The following is an 18,579-nucleotide window of genomic DNA, read 5'->3' as shown; positions in this document are numbered from 1 at the left end:
GGCTGGGACACTTTGAGAAAGGTCTGGACAAATTCTTGGATGATAAACCTCTAACACGGAAATCCTGGGCTGCGGACCCACGAACGCCAGTCAGAGAAAGCCTTGCTCCCAAGGCCTGCTCCCCACTTTTACAGCTGCTTTCGGATTTATTTTTATAAACTCCTTGTAAGGTATGCAAGTGCTAAGTATTATACTGTACATCTTACAGAATAGGAAACAGAGAGGGGAAGCGATTAGTCCAGTGTCACCCAGCAGGGACACTGGTCGTTAGACCCTGGTTACCAGCACCCAGTAGCTTTCTTTGCCCTTCATCATCACCCCCTTATCCCCAGTTCTTCTGCAGCTTCTCAGTGTACCCCAAGAAGGTGGTGCACCATCCAAGGTGACAAGCCTCTCAGAAGACAGTCAGACCTACCAATCAACATTTCAATGTGTCATAAATATTCAGGGGCTGCCTCCCCACCTTTTGGGGATCTGAACTAACTGCTTGAGCTCTGATCATGGGAGGGGCCGTGGTGCATGCCCCCCACCCCGTTTTAGGCTGGTGAAGTGTTCCTGCCCACCCTCACTCCCATCCATCCCTACTCCCCAACCTGTAAAGCCCAGGGAAGGGGCCCCTCCCACATGGGTTCCCAGCTTCAGCACCAGGGCTGTGATTTCATTAAAATCCACTTTGCTTCAAGTGCGGGAAGGAGGCTCACCATCTGTCCAGGCAGGCAGCCCCTCCCCTCCAACACTCCATCAACTGGGACAGTTGTCCCCTCCCAGAAGGAGCCCTCCCTCTCCCCACAGCAGCAGGGACACTGGAGCTTGTCCTGGTTCCTGCTCCTGGCTCCCTGGTGTGGGTGGGCACACCCCGTCTCAGGCCCCCTCAATCCACCGGTCTGTTCAGGACTCCAGGGCAGCTCAGAAAGGCCGAGCCTTTGTGCCCTTCTTCCCAGAGTCTCTGGGGGCTGACTCTTTTGTGGCACATTCTCCATCTCATTTGCATGTGGTTCATTAAATATAAACATGCATAAAAATCCCCAGCCCAGCCTCCTCCTCTTTCAGGGCCTCCTGGGAGTACGGCTGATGGGTGTGAGCGCCTCCTTGCACGTGTGTGCAGAGCTGTGCTCGCCGGGAGGACATGGCTGCCTCTGTGTATGTGGTGTGAGTGTCCAAGGCTGGATGTGAGTGGGGGGGGGGTTGTATCCCTCAGCTCTTGTGGCTGGTGTGTGATTCTGGTTCTGTGTAGGTAATCAATCACACATGTCCCTGAGTAGGTATAGTCCTTACAAAGGGCACCTTGGGGCCCTAGGGGTGGGAGATGGGGGGCAAGTGCCCCAGCTGGTGTCCCCATCAGGCTCAGTGAGATGATCCCCAGGGAGCACTGTGAGGTCAGCCTGCCCAGTCTCAGGCCAAAGGCTGTGTTTGGCCAAGGGCCTGCAGGTCAGCCCAGAGGTTTGGGGGAGGGGGCTGAGGCACTGGTAGGGCCCCTCTACTGCCTCCAGGCCTCAACCTCTAGGAGGACAGGGCTGGAGGCAGTCCAAGCGAGCGGAGAGGGCACCCAGGCTCCTGGGTCAGCTGTCTATGCACCCCCCACCCAGCCCTGCCCTACAGGAGCTGGGGAACTGCCTGCCCCCTCCTCACTCCAGCTGGAGAGGAGCTTGCAGCCCCCCAGGGACTTGGGGCGGGGACTAATGGCTCTGCTGACTACAGATGCCTCCTCATTAAGGAACCCGAATCCTTTTGTGTTTCTAGCCCCCATTCTGGGCTCCCTGGAGGCGCCTAGAGCCAGGAGCTGGCCTGAGGAGAGATGCAAGGGAAACGGCTGCTTCTCATCAGGGCGCTCTGGATGGAGAAAGTTTGGCCTCTAGCTTCTTTCTCCCCCTAAAACTAAACAATGAAAAAGCATGGGTTGAATGAGATGCTGCAGAGGAATGCTCGAGCAGGAAGGGGTGGTACTTAAGGAGCCAGTCTGATCATCTTCACACTGTACAACAGAGTCCGAGGGGTCCCCAGGGGCCCCTGGGATGCAGCTGGGGCCCCTCCCCACACAGGGCTTCACATCTCTCCTCCATCAGAGCAGCACCTTGCTAAACCTCTCTATCAGCTTTACTTAATTGCAGTTCTGCCAAACATTTCATTTGAAGGGTAGCTTTGCTTTTAAAAGTGCTTGAAAACCATTCATCTAAAGCCAACACATTCATTTTACGAAGGGGAAACTGAGACCCAGGCCCAGCTGGTGGCTCTACTGGCCCGAAATCAGAAGTTCCATGCCCCAAGCCCTCTGCTGGGGTGTCCCCAGCAAATTTTTCACTCTCCAAGGACAGGTGACCCCAGGGCAGACTGCAGGCTGGGCCAGCCTCTTCTCACTGGCTGCGAGTTGGCACTGTGTGACAAGTTGCAGGGACGACAGTGAGCCCCAGAGACGGTTCCTCAGTGCCATCCCTTGGAGCCCAGCTGGTTACGCAGTGTGGTCGGGGTAGGTGGTGCAATAGGAGGCTGTGGTCCTCTTTATCTGAGGCTCCTTCTTCCCTCCCCTTCTTCCCACCCCTATTCAACCCTTGGGTCAGCCCTGTACATCCCTTCGGTGTCCTGGGGGATTGCAGTGAGACCGTGGGCAGGCAGTGTCAGGGTATAAAAGGGAAGAACAAACCTGACTCCATGTTGGATCTGTTTCTTTTTCTTTAACCTTTGTATTCTATTGCTTTTGCTACAAGTTAATCGCTAAAGGGATGTTGCCTAGAGCTTAAAGTATACATGATGGCCCATCTCTGGGAACCCTGCCTCGCATAATAGGAGCGCTGGTCCTTTCCTCCACAGATGAAGGGGTGAACAGGTACTCTGCAGGGCCTGCCACCTCAGACTCCTGCTGCCTTCCTGTACAGGCCTTTGTCCACACTCACCTGAGCTGGGGTCTCTTGGAATCGTCCACTCACTCCGAGTTCACTGCTGACTTCTTTAGGAAGTCAGGGGAGAAAGTTTCTCAGGGCCACTGAGATCTCCGATCTCTCAGAGGGGGAACACGTTTGGTTTACATGTCTGTTTTGCACTGGCTTGTACGAGCAGGCCATGGAGCCAGCTCAGCTGTCCCTCATCGTGTCTCTCTGGGAGAGGGTCCCTGGGCAACCACGAGGATGTGGGGCTGAGGACTGGACCTCAGAAAACGCTGACCCCTGAGCAAGTCATCCTGGAGGCCACTGTGTGGTTGACAGTGGTGGGCACAGTGGCTGGACGCACTATTTGTTAATAGTTTTTTATTATTATTATTTTTAAAATTTATTTATTTTATTTATTTATTTTTGGCTGCATTGGGTCTTCGTTGCTGCACACGGGCTTTCTCTAGTTGCGGCGAGTGGGGGCTACTCTTTGTTGCGGTGCGCGGGCTTCTCATTGCGGTGGCTTCTCTTGTTGCGGAGCACGGGCTCTAGCCGCGTGGGCTTCAGTAGTTGTGGCATGCAGGCTCAGTAGTTGTGGCTCGCGGGCTCTAGAGCTCAGGCTCAGTAGTTGTGGAGCACAGGCTTAGTTGCTCCGTGGCATGTGGGATCTTCCCGGACCAGGGCTCGTACCTGTGTCCCCTGCATTGGCAGGCAGGTTCTTAACCACTGTGGAGGCACTATTTGTGGCCGACGTGGGTAGCACTGTGTATGGGGCTGGCGGACATGAAGGTGGTGCTGTGGCTTGCGGCTAACGATGCTTTATCTTCTTGCTCACACCTGTTGGCCAGGTAGGCGCCATTTCGGGTTCCTCACTTCAAGCTGGGTCATGGGAGGGGGTCGTGTTGGGACGCCCCTCCTGTGTGAGGACCAGAGAGAGTGACAGGGAGGACAGAGGCCTGCTTGGGGGTCATTATGGAGAAAGGAAGAAGAAAGCCTTTGTCCTCAAACAGTCTGAGAAGGAATCTCCCAGCTGCTCCCTGTCCCTGCCAGGGGTACAGTTAGGCCGTGGGGAAAGAGGGTTCACAGAGACAGCCCAGCAACCCACCGGGCTGGAAGGGAGCAGAAACCAGCAGGAAATGGCTCCTGGACACCCCTATAAATCACCCGAGGGGAGGGGAGTCTCCTGAGAGCCAGATCTAGAGGGGCTCAGGGAGGGGAGGGGGACTTTCCTCCTGGTCCATGACCTCTGGCGAGGTCAGGCCTGGATCTGATTAGACAGGCTCCAAGGGGACGCTGGGGGGGCAGGAAGGGTCGGGGCAGAGTGCTGGGAAGGAAGCCGGCAGCATACCCCAAGCCCAGCCTCCAACCCTTTGGCTACAGCCAGAATCCTATCTGGTGTGTGATGACAAAGAGATCAGTGGGTTTGTTGGGATGGAGAGTTCAAAACACAGCCTTTGCAGAAGCCAGCAGCACTGGGGGTATGAGGCACCGACTGCCCCCACTCATACCGCCATTCAAGAGGAATAACCACGACCTACAGACTCTTCCAAAGGCCATCCAAAGTCCCCTTCCTTGTATCCATCCCTGACAAGGACCAGGGACACCCCGAATGCCCTGCTCCTCCTCACGCAGCTCAGATGATTGTAATGTTTTTCCTTATACTAGAGGCACAGCTGAATCCCATATGCTTCCACCCAATGCCCCAACTTTCCCCTTGAGAATCTTTTTTAATAAAGTAAGTAGCCAGCTATTAAGCACTTGAAATGTGACCAGTCCATATTGAGTTGGGCTGTAAGTGTAAAATACACACTGGATTTCGAAGATTTAGTACAAAATAAAAAGACACTAAGCATTGGGGAAATGCAAATCAAAACCATAATGAGATGCCACCTCACACCCACTGGGATGGCTACTATCAGAGCAATAACAAAAAACAACGGAAAATAGCAAGCGTTGACAAGCATGTGGAGAAATTGGAACCCTTGTGTACTGTTGGTGGGAATGTAAATTGGTGCAGCCACTATGGAGAACGGTATGGAGGTTCCTCAGAAACTTAAAAATAGAACTACCATACAATCCAGCAATTCCACTTCTGGGTATATACCCACAAGAATTAAGCGTCTCGAAGAGATATTTGTACAGCCACATTCATAGCAGCCTTATTCACAATAGCTAAAAGGTGAAAGCAGTCCAAGTGTCCATCAACAGGTGAATGGACAAATAAAATGTGTTTATACATACAATGGAATATTACTCAGCCTTAAAAAGGAAGGAAATTCTGACACATGCTACAATGTGGATGAACTTTACGGACATTATGCTAAGTGAAATAAGTCAGTCACAGAAAGACAAATACTGTATGATTCCACTTATATGAGGTACCTAGAGTAGGCAGATTCATAGAGACATAAAATAGAATGGTGGTTGCCACAGGCTGGTGGGCAGAGAGAAATAGGAGTTACTGTTTAACGGGAATAGAGTTTCACTTTTGGGAGATGAAAAGAATTCTGGAGATGGATGGTGGTGACGGTTTGCACAATAATATGAAGGTACTTAATGCCACTGAACTGCACACTTAAAAACGGTTAAGACAAAAAGAAAATTGTTAAGACAGTAAACTTTATGTTATGTTTATTTTACCACAATTAAAAAGTTGGAGGGACTTCCCGGGTGGTCCAGTGGTTAAGAATCCGCCTTCCAATGCAGGGGACGCAGGTTCAATCCCTGGTCAGGGAACTAAGATCCCACATGCCGCGGGGCAACTGAGCCGGTGCGCTGCAACTACTGAGCCCGGGCACCACAACTAGAGAGCCCGCATGCCGCAAACTACAGAGCCCACACACTCTGGAGCCCACATGCCACAACTAGAGAGAAGTCTGCGCACTGCGAGGAAGAGCCTGTGCACCTCAATGAAAGATCCTGGTGCCGGAACTAAGACCCGATGCAGCCAAAAATAAATAAATAAATGAATAAATATTTTTTAAAAGTTGGAAAAATAATAATTTTAATTGATAATAATAGTTAATAATTTAAAATATTGATAACAAGCTGACATGATAATACTTTGGATTTTAAACAGTTCAAAAAATGTAAAAAAGTATTAATAATTTTAAAATAATGATTATATGTTGGAATAATATTTTGTATATATTAAGTAAAATAAAGTTTATTATTAAAATTAACTTCACCTGTTTCTTTTTTTTTACTTTTTTTGTAAATGTGGCTATTAGAAAACTTAAAGTTACCTATGTGGTTTGCATTATACTCCCGTTGGACAGTGCCGCTCTAGAAGACACAGCCAATTTTGTTCTTCACACAACAGATCTTCAAATACTTGAGGTCTGGGTTGTTCCCTGAGAAACATCTTCTGAGGGGAAACACCCTTAATTCCTTCAGTCACTTGTGATGTGAAATGATGTTCAGATGCCTTGAGCCTGAAGACCCTGTGGATGGTATGAACCCAAAGGGCCTTACGCCAGCAGGGGACGTGGAGCAGATTTCAGCCATCATCTGTAGTGAGCATTCTTGTGTTGTCCAATATGACAGCCACTAGCTACATGTGGCCACTTAAATTAAAATTAAATTAAAAATTCAGTTCCTCTGGCTCACTAGCTACCTTTCAAGTGTTCAATAGCCACAAGTGGCTATAGGCTACCTTATGGGACAGCACCAATAAAATACTTCCATCATCACAGAAAATCCTTTTGGACAGCACTGGTCCACACTCAAGGCAAGGCCTCAGACCCACAGCTGCTTTCTGTCTTGCTCCCTCTCTCTTGCTTCCCCACCAGAAAGCCCCCTTTCTTCTCCATCTTCATCACTAGCCCAGCTTTGCCCCTGCCAGATCCCTCCTCTCCTGGCCACATGGACTCAGAGACTGCTGACAAGGCCCGCATTTGATCGCATCCTAAGGCTGTCACACTGCATGGCAGAGAAGGCCTCACACAGCACGATTTCTACTTCTAGTGGGGAAATACTTGCTGAGAGCATTTTGAGGGAGCAATGCAGTGAAGAGGTTAATGGTACAGGCTCTGGAATCAGACAGAACTGGGTACAAAACTCACCTCCGCCACTCTTAGCTCTGTGACCTTGGGCAAGTTAGTCTCTCAGAACCTCTATTTTCTCACTTATAAAATAGGGATGACAATAGCTCATGTTGCTAGAGCTGCTGCTCTGGTGGGAATCAATGAGATTTATTTGTAAAGTGCTTGGCACAGTCCTTGAAAAATAGCAAATACTTGCCAGTGATTGTTGAGGGAAAATAGTAGAATCTTGAGTTAAAAGGTGCTGAGAGGTTATGGAAGAGCATGGTAGGATTGGGGGTGGATGGCTATCTACTCCAAGAGGGTAGCCATATTCCCATGGAGAGGCAAAAGCTCAGAGAGCTAGTGGCAGAGCCCTCTGGAGAAGTGAGTAAAGACAGAATTTGCAAGGCCTGAATGGTGAGAGGGTCAGTGCAGGGGGAAGGGGGCAGCCTGGTATAAACCAGAGCTTGGCTTCTATTTCACTTCTGCCTGGGGGCTTCACAGAGGCCCCAGTAGGTGAGCTGTCAGTTGGAAGAAGCCATTGGGTAATTGAGGCCTTGATTTCTCTAGTAAAATGTTTATGAAGCCCATAAACTCATGCATTTATTGGCCAGGCTCATTCCAGGGGATGGATGTGGCTCTCCAAGGTGTAGTTAAAGCACCTGCTGAACTCAGGCACCCGGTGGCTACTCTGGCCTCCGCCCAGACCCACCAGGCAGAGTGACTCCTGGAGGGTGAGGAGGCCAGCCAAGTCCACATGCTCTTTAAACTCCGCAAAGCACTTGTAAATGTCCTCTCTAAATGCGCATGGGACGGAGAGAGGTGACGGCAGAGAACCCCGAGTCCTGGGGAGGCTGGCAACTTGCCACAGTCCCAGTGGGATATTGGCTTTGTCATCAGGGTCCTCTGGCCCAGGCTTACCCTCTCCAACACTCTGTCCCAGTCTCCCCAATATCTGGGTCCCCACCTTGCCCATGACTTTGGCTCTGTTAGGGAAGATCCCCTACATTGATTGGCTGATGACATTTGGAGTGGAGGAAAGTATGAACTTAGAAGACCTGTATTTACTTCCCTGGCTCTCCAAAGGGAAGTCTGAGAGTTGAATTAAGGTTCTGAATCCAAAGAGTAGGTGTTTTTTCCGGGGGGCGGGAGGGAGGCACTGTGTGGGGTTTGGGCGTTGGATTGGCGTGTGTGGACGGTGTCTGGAGCTTACAAACAGCCCCAGAAGACGGCGATGGCTCAGAGGCCCTGCTCAGCTTTGCTGGGGGTGATTGATTCATCTGGGCCTTTGCCTGGTGACCCTGCTCTGAGAAGCCTCTGGAACCTTTTGTCTGCCTCTTCAAGCCCCTTACCCCCTGCCTTGGGCTTCCAAACCCCAGCCCCTCCCTCCCACCCTCCCACACCACCACCAGCTCACCACTCCCCGCCCCCCCCAATTCTAACACAAAAGGCAACTTTGTCTTTCAAGTCAGCAGCCATAAATCCACGTCTCTCCCCTCCCTCCTGGCAGCCACCTCTGACAAATGGGGGGGGGGGGAGGTGGGGGACAGTGGGGGGCCAGACTCAGCTTGGGAAAGTCCTTGCATCCAGCTGTTGGCCCACTGTAGGCTGGTGAGCATCGAACCTTTATGGTCTGATCTTCGATTCCAACGGATGGTAAGACCCAAGGCACAGCTGCAGGAGGGGCAATCTGGGGCTCTCCGCAGCCTCTGGGCTGGGCTTTTACAACCCAAGGAGAATAAAACCTCTCAAAGCCCTACTTTTAATTATTCAGCCCACAATTCAGAGGCTCCAGTTCTTCCTCCAGATCAAGTCGTGTGCTCGCCTTCCCTCCCCTGCCTCCAGCCCACCGTGGAGGGAGTGAAGTGTGCCTGGGGGAGAGTGTGCTGTGGGACACAGGTGGTGACACAGGTGGTGTGCCTGCCCGATGTGGCATACTGGATGTGCCACTGGGTGGGTGTGCCCCGCTGCTTTCAGTGTGGACCCTACATATTCAGGGGAGGGGAAAGGGGGAGGAGTATCACCCACCCCACGTGACCACCCTACCTCCCCCACTGCTAGGTTTTCAAAAGCAGTCCCAAATTCAAATATTTCGCCCTATTTTTCATCCCACGTATCAGGCAATGAGTCAGAGGATGTGTCCTGGTTTGGGAAATACAGTCCTCTGTCCTATTTACACAGCACACCCACTGAATCAACTCTAAGCATTCATTCAACAGATACTTACTGACTGCTAATGTGTCCGAGAGAATGTTCTGGCACTCCTGGAGTAAATTCCCTTCATCCCACAGGCCCTGTCCTTAGGTTTTCTACCCAAGCTCCTAGAAATATCAGAAAGGTGAAAGCACCAGAGCCAGGGTCTTAGGTACTATCATAGTAATGTGGTCCTGAAAAACAGAAACCTGCAGAAGCCACTGATGGGCAAAGGTAAGATATTATATCAGTATAAGCCTGAGAGGTAGGGATTACTAGCTTTTCTGAGGTGCAGAGAGGTTAAGTAACTTGCCCAAGGTCACACAGCCATTTAATGATGATCACACATTAACATTTAATGATGCTAAAGCAGACATTTGAACTTACAGTGGTCTAACTCTAAATCCAGTGCTCTTTCCCTGCATCACAGCTGTGAGACACACACACACACTCAAATGCTGCTCAAACATGACTAACCATACCTGCAAACACTGGCACAGAAAATCACAGAGTAACACAACATCCTAGACCCTTCAAAGTACCATGCCTGGGGCTTCCCTGGTGGTGCAGTGTTTGAGAGTCTGCCTGCCGATGCAGGGGACACGGGCCCTGGTCTGGGAAGATCCCACATGCCACGGAGCAACTAGGCCCGTGAGCCACAACTACTGAGCCTGCGCGTCTGGAGTCTGTGCTCCGCAACAGGAGAGGCCGCAATAGTGAGAGGCCCGCGCACCGCGATGAAGAGTGGCCCCCGCTCGCCGCAACTAGAGAAAGCCCTCGCATAGAAACGAAGACCCAACACAGCCAAAAAAAAAAAAAAAAGTACCATGCCTACGCACATTCAGAGACACCCGTGACACAGCAGGCTTCACTTTAACTGAATTCCCCCAGGGTTTGAGGTGGGTTTCATAGAGCGTAACTAATGCAGATAAGCACCATGATAAGATGGTGTTATTAGCCCACTAGTGGTCACTGAGCCCACACATGTTTCCTAGATTCTATTAACACAGGTAAATAAACAACCCAGACGCTAGTCCCCAGGTAGCTCTTCCATGAGCATTTCCAAATCATCAAACCGGGAAACCAAGCTGCAAGGATGGGGCCTGCAGGCTTACTCCTGTCACCTGCTGGGCCTTATAAAATAGAGGAGTAGTTTATTTTCCTGGTTTTGCAGGGGGAGGACAAAGCATTGAGATGCTAGCAGCTTCCATGGGGTGAGTGGGGGTAGGGGGCGGGGAGATGGAAGGTGGATGTGCTACAGGGAAGGGTAGCTGTGACTGACTCAGTCCTTTTAATAACTGGATCTTGATAAAGCCAAAGCCCCTCTCTGGGCCTCTGTTTCCTCCTCTGTAAAATGGGGGAGTTGAGTTGGACAAGTTATAAAGTCTCATCCAGTTGTAGCCTTTGAGACACATGTGCTTCCAGGCACCAGCCAAGGGTGCAGGGTCAGGGGCTGGGAGTCGACTTGGGAATCTCTCTCTGCCTTAGACTTGAAAATGTCCAGGCCCAGCAGAGCCCCTCTCCATAGACTGCATGTCTCCGCCCATGTCAAGGTCACCAATCTTCCTTATGTAAACCTGCCCGGGCCCACAACATCCTTAACTTCCGTCATTCTGGTCAGGATACCGGATCTCCCTCACCTCCCGGAAGGGCGTCTGGTTAGGGGGCCCAGGCTGGAGCTATTAAGTAAATTGCTTTCACATGACCATGAGGACCACTCAACAAAAACAGATACTTCCCCCAAATTTCCAGAGCCATATATTAGGATTTGTAGGGACTAATATAGCAGGCATTAGGTAATGGAGAGGTGACCTGGGATCATGCCTGGCTCTGTCACAGATTCTCTATGTGACCTTTCAATTCCAACCTTGGACTTCTCATCTGTAAAATAGAGGAGTGGAGGACGACAGACAAGAGAATCTCTAAGGTCCATACCATTAAGAGTCTAGGATAACACTAGGTAAAATGGTCTCTCTCCACCCACGAAAGGCCCCTCTCCTATTCTCAAACCTTGATCTGATGCTGTATTTACCTCTCATGGCTCTACCGGACCTCTGGCAGCTCAGCACTGAACCCCAATAGTTTAAGGCCTGCAGATCCTCCACCCCAACAGCACTCCAGAAGAAGCCTTATCAGTTTGGGGGAAGAGGGAGGCCTACATTCCATGGGAGGATCATGAACCTTCTTGGTTGGTTAGGGCTACCAACTCTTGGAAGTAGACTTATTTGGGAAACTCCACTGCTACCTTCTACTTGTCGGAGGTCTACTAAAGCCCTAGGAATCGTCTGTAGAGTGTTTCAAAAGCTTTCCCTGAGATTTTTTGATGATGGCCCTTCTGACCGGTGTGACCTGATACCTCACTGTAGTTTTGATTTGCATTTCTCTGATAATTAGTGATGTTGAACATCTTTTCATGGGCCTCCTGGCCATCTGTATGTCTTCTTTGGTGAAATGTCTATTTGGGTCTTCCTCCCATTTTTTGATTGGGTTGTTTGGTTTTTTTTGATATTGAGCTGTTTGTGTGTTTTGGAGATTAATCCTTTGTCCGTTGCTTCGTTTGCAAATATTTTCTCCCATTCTGAGGGTTGTCTTTTTGTCTTGTTTATGGTTTCCTTCACTGTGCAAAAGCTTTTAAGTTTAATTAGGTCCCATTTGCTTATTTTTGTTTTTATTTTCATTACTCTAGGCGGTGGGTCATAAAAGATATTGCTGTGATTTATGACTTAGCCATAAAAAGGAACGAAATTGGGTCATTTGTAGAGATGTGGATGGACCTAGATTCTGTCATACAGAGTGAAGTCAGAAAGAGAAAAACAAATATTGCATATTAACACATGTATGTGGAATCTAGAAAAATAGTACAGATGAACCTATTTCCAGGGCAGGAATAGAGATGCAGATATAGAGAACAGACTTGTGGACACACACAGCAGGGGAAGGAGAGGGTGGGATGAATTGGGAGATTAGGTTTGACATAAATACACTACCATGTGTAAAATAGACAGCTAGTGGGAACCTGCTGTAGAGCTCAGGGAGCTCAGCTCGGTGCTCTGTGATGACCTAGATGGGTGGGATGGAGTCGGGGGGTGGTGGAGGGAGGTCCAAGTGGGAGGGGATATAGGTATACATATAGCTGATTCACTTCATTGTACAGCAGAAACTCACACAACATTGTAAAGCCATTATACTCCAATTAAAAAAAGAGCTTTCCCTTAAATTCAAAGGAATCACCACACCCACCCCTAACTTCTTCCTTTTCCTGTGCCTCTTATTAACTGCCTCATCATGCACCAACTACCCAAGCTAAAACAAACCAAGGTGTCACTGCCTCACCGTCTCCCTCTCCCCCACAGCTAACTGGTCACCAAATCCTGGTCTAACCTCCCTTTTCCCTCCCATTGCCTTGGCTTAGGCTCTTTTTTTTTTTTTAATATATATATATTTTTTAATTAATTAATTAATTTATTTTTGGCTGTGTTGGGTCTTCGTTTCTGTGCGAGGGCTTTCTCTAGTTGTGGCAAGCAGGGGCCTCTTCATTGCGGTGCACGGGCCCCTCACTCTCACGGCCTCTCTTGTTGCGGAGCACAGGCTCCAGACGCGCAGGTTCAGTAGTTGTGGCTCACGGGCCTAGTTGCTCTGCGGCATGTGGGATCTTCCCAGACAAGGGCTCGAACCCATATCCCCTGCATTGGCAGGCAGATTCTCAACCACTGGGCCACCAGGGAAGCCTTGGCTTAGGCTCTTATCACTCTCAACCGTTTCTGTAATAGCTCCCCCCTCCAGCCTTCCCACTTCCAGTGCTCTCTCTCTCCTCTTCTTCCTCCATCCTGAAGCCATAATTATCTTCCTGAATATCCAATATGCTCATTAAACATCTTTGGTGGTTCTCCCTTGCCTTGAATCAAGGTACTCTCCTTGGGATGGCATTCAAGGTCTCCATTATTAGGTCCTGATTCATATTTCCAGCTTCAAATGCAGCTAATTCTCTCTTCATGTGATTTGTACTTTGACCGTGTGAGACAAGTTTGCCTTCCCTAGACATATCATAGATGTTCATGCTTATATTCCTTTACTTCTGCTGTGCCCTTTGCCTGGAACTCTTTTGCCAGTTTCTCTACTAGCACCCCACCTTCCACATTCCCCAAAGGAGGCAGAATTAATTCCTGCCTCGAATGTGTTGCCTTGTGCCTCTCTCCTAGCTCTTACCAGACTTTATTAGAATCAGTTGCTCACACATCAATCGCCTACTAGTAGCCTACGATGAGTCCCTTACCGGCACAGAACAGTCTAATTTACCTTTCTACCTCCAGCACCTAGAACAAATACTAGGTAAATAGTAAGTCCTCATTAACTGTGTCCTGAATGCTGGCTTTAAGGATCATACGGTCTTGGGGATCATTCCCCATTATCTTCTCTTCCACCCAAGTCCCCACCCTGCCGCAATTCATTGTCTATGGTGGGCAAGTTACTGACTCTCCTTGAGTCTCAACTTCTTCAATGAAATGAAGGACTTGGACTAGGCACCCGCTACCCCCTTCTCAAACTTGACTGTGTATCAGAATAACCTAGGGTGCTGGGTAACAATGCAGATTTCCGGACTCCACTCCCTTGGTCTGGCGTGGTGCTCAGGAACCTGTATTTCTGTGAAAGTGCAGGAGGCTGCCTCATAATGCACGGCCAGAATTGGGAACTCCTGGCCTGGCAGGTTCTCGAGAACCCTGATCTCGCCTCGGGCTCCAGCATCCGACGAGGGCAGATTCTCAGCCCAGCACCCGCCCGCACACCCCCCACACCCCCCGCGAGCAACGGGGCCGACTAGTCCAGGCAGTGTGACTCCGATGCCAGCAGGCGCAGAGCGGGCGGCGGGGCGGGTGGAGGAGCATGTGGGAGCCCGGCCCCCGCGGGGCCCCAGTGCAGGCATTCGGCTGCCGGGCGGGGTCAGGGCCCTGAGAGCCGCTCGCTCGGCGGCAGGAGTAAGTGGGACCATCTGCTCCACTCCGCAGAGGTCATCGCTTTGTGTCAAGCTCCCATCCCCCCCCCCTCGCTCCTCCCCCACCTTCCCCTCTTTGCCCTTTGACTCCCGGGACTCCAAAGAAAAAAGCACTTGAGGTCCTGATGAAAGTGGGAGTGTGATGGGGAGCGACGACGGCCGCCGGAGCTCGGGGCCCGCGCAGCGCCGAGCCTGCTCCGAAGGAGAGTGCGGCGGGCGGCGGGCGGCTGCGGGACGGGGAGGACCGGCCGCGTCCCGTCCGCAGGGCCCGGGCCCGAGCCGGCGGCGCGGCTCCCGAGGGAGGCGGCGCCGGTTCCCACAGCCGGCCGGGCCGCCGGGCCCCTTTGAAGTGGCCGCAGCTGCACACCCCGACCCGCGGCTAATCCCCGCCGACGCGGGCGTCCTCGCCCCCCCGCATAGCAATAGTGTCCGCGCTGAATGGCGCTGGCTAATTACCTCGCTCGCACCGCCGCGGGTGAATGAGAGAATCCGGCATTGTGCGCGGCGAATGGAGAAAATAAGACAGCCATTGTCCTCGCAAGCCAAACGAGGGTTTGATGTCGCTGGGGCGAGCGAGGCACCATTTCCCGCCACCCCCTCCCCCCGGCGGGGGCAAATTCCCCGGCTGGGCCCAGGTCCGGGAGGACCGGGCTGGCCCGGGGAAACTGAGGAAGGAGGTCCGGTCTCCGCGGGGAAGAATCCCTCCGCCTCCCGTGGAAGCCCGGCGGGCGGACACATGACAGCCCCGGGGCTCCCCTCTCCACCCGCAGATTCTTAGCGGCACCTACTGCGGTCGCCCGGTTCTGTCCCCGACTTAGAAAAAAAAAAAAAGCAAAAAAAACAGGCACGGCCCTGCCTTCGACAGCCTAATTAGATTTCGTTGGGAACACATGAAACAATAGGAGGAGTCGGGGATTTGTATCCCTCAGTGCTCAACTGTGTGCCACCAGCTGAAAGGGCTGGAGAAGTTCAGAGAATGGCTGGGAGAGATGTGAGGAGAGGAACAGGACTCTGAAAAGAAGGGGCAGGAAGATGGGGAGCTGTGGGGAGCCTGGACTGAGGAAGGGACTGGCACGTTCCGGGAGGAAGAGGGAAATGGTTGGAAAGGGGAGGTCCAAATTATCCAAGGTCTGCAGAGCCAGGTTTCAGGATTCGGAGGTAATGCCGGAAGCACCAAGGCCATTGTTTTGATCCAAGAAAGGTCCCGATGAGAATGGTGGATGGAAAGGTAAGATTGGAGTTCCAACCACTTGCCTATGGAAGCCCACTCATTATCAGGAACCGGACTAGCCTCAGGCATTTCCTTTTTTTCCTGTATAAGGATGTGAGGGGCTCAGCTTAGAAATCAGCACTAAAGGAAATCACGATGCACATGGACAAGCTGATGATCACACTGTTTATGCATTCAACAGTTTCTGTGCTTTATCAGGCTGCCTTCTCTTCACAGTCACCACCAAATAAGGTTGCTTTTTGGTGGGGCGGGAAGAGGAGATTACATCCTTCAAGATCAGGAGGTGTCTTATCTTGCTATCCCTCAGTGTACTCAGCTCAGAGGCAGGTAGGTATAGGACAGATGCTCTTTGAGATGTGCTGATTTGAGAACTGACCTTTAATATCCTTTAATATCCTTCAGTTCCAGTATCCTTTTCCTGGAAGCACGTACTTCCTAATCCCTTCTGATGGGTTCTTAGACTATTTCTGCCTAAAGGAGGAATGTCATACATAAGATCTAATGTTCTATCAGGCTTCTCAAGTGATAAAAAGGTCTGTTGCTCAGATCAACAGTAGGCTGTTGGGCTGACCCAGTAGCCCTTACCTAGCACCGCTTACGACGCATATTACAGAGCTCTTTCTGAGGCAGCAATCTTTTCTAATGTTCTAATGTCCATGTTACCACAACTAGATTATAAGCCCTTTGTGGGCTATATGTAGTCTATAACTAGACTCTGAAACAGGACCATCCATCCATTTATTAGAGAATAAAATGAAAGAATGGATAACACTTGTTCAGAGACTAAACAGCAGCCAAAATGGTTCCTTGTTTTGACTGATCAACCACATTTAACATTACCTAGCACTAGTTGTAACAGTGATACATGAAAAGCATGCTTTTTAAAAGGAGAGAAAAATTTAAGCATAGGTCATTGTTTTTCTAACCCGACTCTGAATCAGGGTTTAATTTAACCCTGGTCATAACCTCCAATATGATCATAATGTTTTTCTTTATAATTCTCCTAAATCTGCATCTTAGAGTCATATTTCTTCTGCCTAAGGCTCTAGAATCTTAAGCCCACTTGGCGTCCCAGCACCTGCTGCTGCTGAACTACTCCCCCGCTTAGGCCCTTCTGCCTACTTAGTTGATCTGCCTAGTTAGTTGGTTTAAAGAACTCCAAAACAAAACAAAAAGATAAAGCAGAGCTGCTGTGGATGTGGTAGATGTAGGAAGCTTGGAGCCCCACCAATCTGACTTTTCTCTTTTCCCCATCTCCAGCCCCTGAGCCCCCTTCACAGACCCAAGGACCCTTAGGAATGATGCTTAAAGTCCCCTCATCTAGAGAAAAGAAAGGGCTTATCCAAGGAAGCAACAGCTAGTTGGTAGTAGATCAGAGATCATTCTAATGCTATACAGGCAACTAGCTTCATTTTACAAGACTAAAATGACCATTCAAACAGAAACTACAAGTATAATTGTTATTATATATTACTATACGTGTGTCTTTATGGTTTGTCCAGATTTCAACAAGAGTGCCTGAATGTCTAATCCCCAGAAAATTACACTTTGGAAAAGATCCTCTATTCATAAAACATGAGGAGCCTCCAGGCCCAAATTCAATACTTTTAACTAAAAAAGTGCTTTTTTTAAAGGAAGCCTGTTTCTCCTCGCATCTCTTCTTTCCCCAAACCCAAGACCATAAGTAACTTTAAAAATAATGTTCCATGGGTGACTGTTTTGATAAGATAATAATAATGAGAATGTTTTTTCTCCTCTTATCCATTCCCACAGCAACATGCATTCACAGGATGCTTTGTTATCATGGTTATGACTTTTCAAGATAACAGGAAGGTAGGCATGTATATGCAGGTATAGTCCATCCAAAGAGGATGCACATGAAGCTCGAGGGAAGAGGGACACTTCCCAGCATGGAACTGGCCTGTTAGCTATTCCGGGGGTGAGGCCAATGGTCTGGCATCCTGGGACTTCCTATAGCGTGCCTGGAAGGGTGTTCCACCCTGAGGTGACTTGAGTACCAGCAGCCACCTCTCCTGGGGTGGCAAACCGGGATCTGAACTCACCAGGCCGACCCCTTCCCACTCGGCACTCAGTCATGGCACCTGCAGCTCAGTCCAGTCCCAATCCTCCCCCAAATGGTCAGCAGTGGGACCCCGGAAGGGAACAGAATAGGGAGATAGGGGTGCCTTTTAAGACTAGAAGAAGCTGGATTAGGAGACTCAGGATACAGTTAGATGCAGACATGGCTGCTCTCAGCTCCTGACAGTAGGGACTCGGAAGCCTTCGGAGACTGGCTTAGGTGAAACCACCCAGTAGGCCCTTGAGTAATATCTGACTCAGTTTTACCTGCCCTCCCCCAAGTCCAGGCTGTTGAGCTCCAGAGGGTGGGTGTTCCTACCCTCCTTTTCATATGCCCACAGCTCCCCATTCTCACCCTCCCCAGACACCAACTCCAGGCCAAGCCGTGTGTTTAGCGCTGAGGGTGCACAGAGGAGCCAGCCCCTCCTGCCACGGACTGTGCAAACCAGCGGGAGGAACAAGCTATATACTCACTGTCCCAGAGCAGACCGGTGTCTTCTGGTTCTCCCCACCCCAAAAAAGCAAAGCTGGGCATCCTTCTTGAATTGATGTAATAAAAGCCATATAGCTTTATTTCAGGAAAGCCTTGATCCCGTCAACCTTACACTTACCAGCCTTGCTTGTAATAATCTTGATTTTGTCACAGTTAGATGGGAAAATGACTGATTTGAGAAGCAAAATCAGAAACGCAGGAGAGCAGGAATATCAAACAGGCTCAATCCTGAGGCTCATTCTATGTAATATCATTACTGGTCTTCTGATATAGTGAAATCAAGAATATTCTAACCCAATCTTCAAGTGGGACTAATTTAGACAGGGTTTCTCTAAGGTACTAGAGGTCTGGAATACAATTTTAAGAGACCTCAAAACAATTAGGGTGAGGGGAATTACTGCAGAAAGAAGGTGACATTCCATATAAGCTGGGATATAAAAGGCTAAACAAAGATAACCCACGAGGGGGTGGGGGGCGAGGTGAGGAAAAAACAAGCCAGATGTGAAGGTGGCAGAAAAAGATCCAAGAATTGTTTATCACAAGCCTAATACTGGGTTTCAGTTTTCTAAGATCCTGGCTCTGAAGTTAGAGCCCAAATCCCATTTGGCCAATCAGCACGTTGGAAAGAGCATCTGACCGCTTTCAGTCCCAGTTCTGTACACCCAGGACTTGGGTCAAGGCCCTCTCTCTGGATCTCAGCTTCCACA

The 18,579-nt window shown here is 50.0% G+C and overlaps 1 protein-coding gene across 1 annotated transcript in view; it reads right to left on the bottom strand.

Moving 5' to 3' along the window:
• IGDCC3 (immunoglobulin superfamily DCC subclass member 3) overlaps positions 1 to 18,579 on the bottom strand; it is a 41,085-nt gene that overhangs the window by 8,189 nt on the left and 14,317 nt on the right.

Source organism: Balaenoptera musculus, chromosome 2 (genome assembly GCF_009873245.2).
Source record: "Balaenoptera musculus isolate JJ_BM4_2016_0621 chromosome 2, mBalMus1.pri.v3, whole genome shotgun sequence".
Classification (NCBI taxonomy): domain Eukaryota; kingdom Metazoa; phylum Chordata; class Mammalia; order Artiodactyla; family Balaenopteridae; genus Balaenoptera; species Balaenoptera musculus.
Note: the sequence above shows the minus strand (reverse complement) of the source record. Positions and strands in the feature narration are given on the sequence as shown.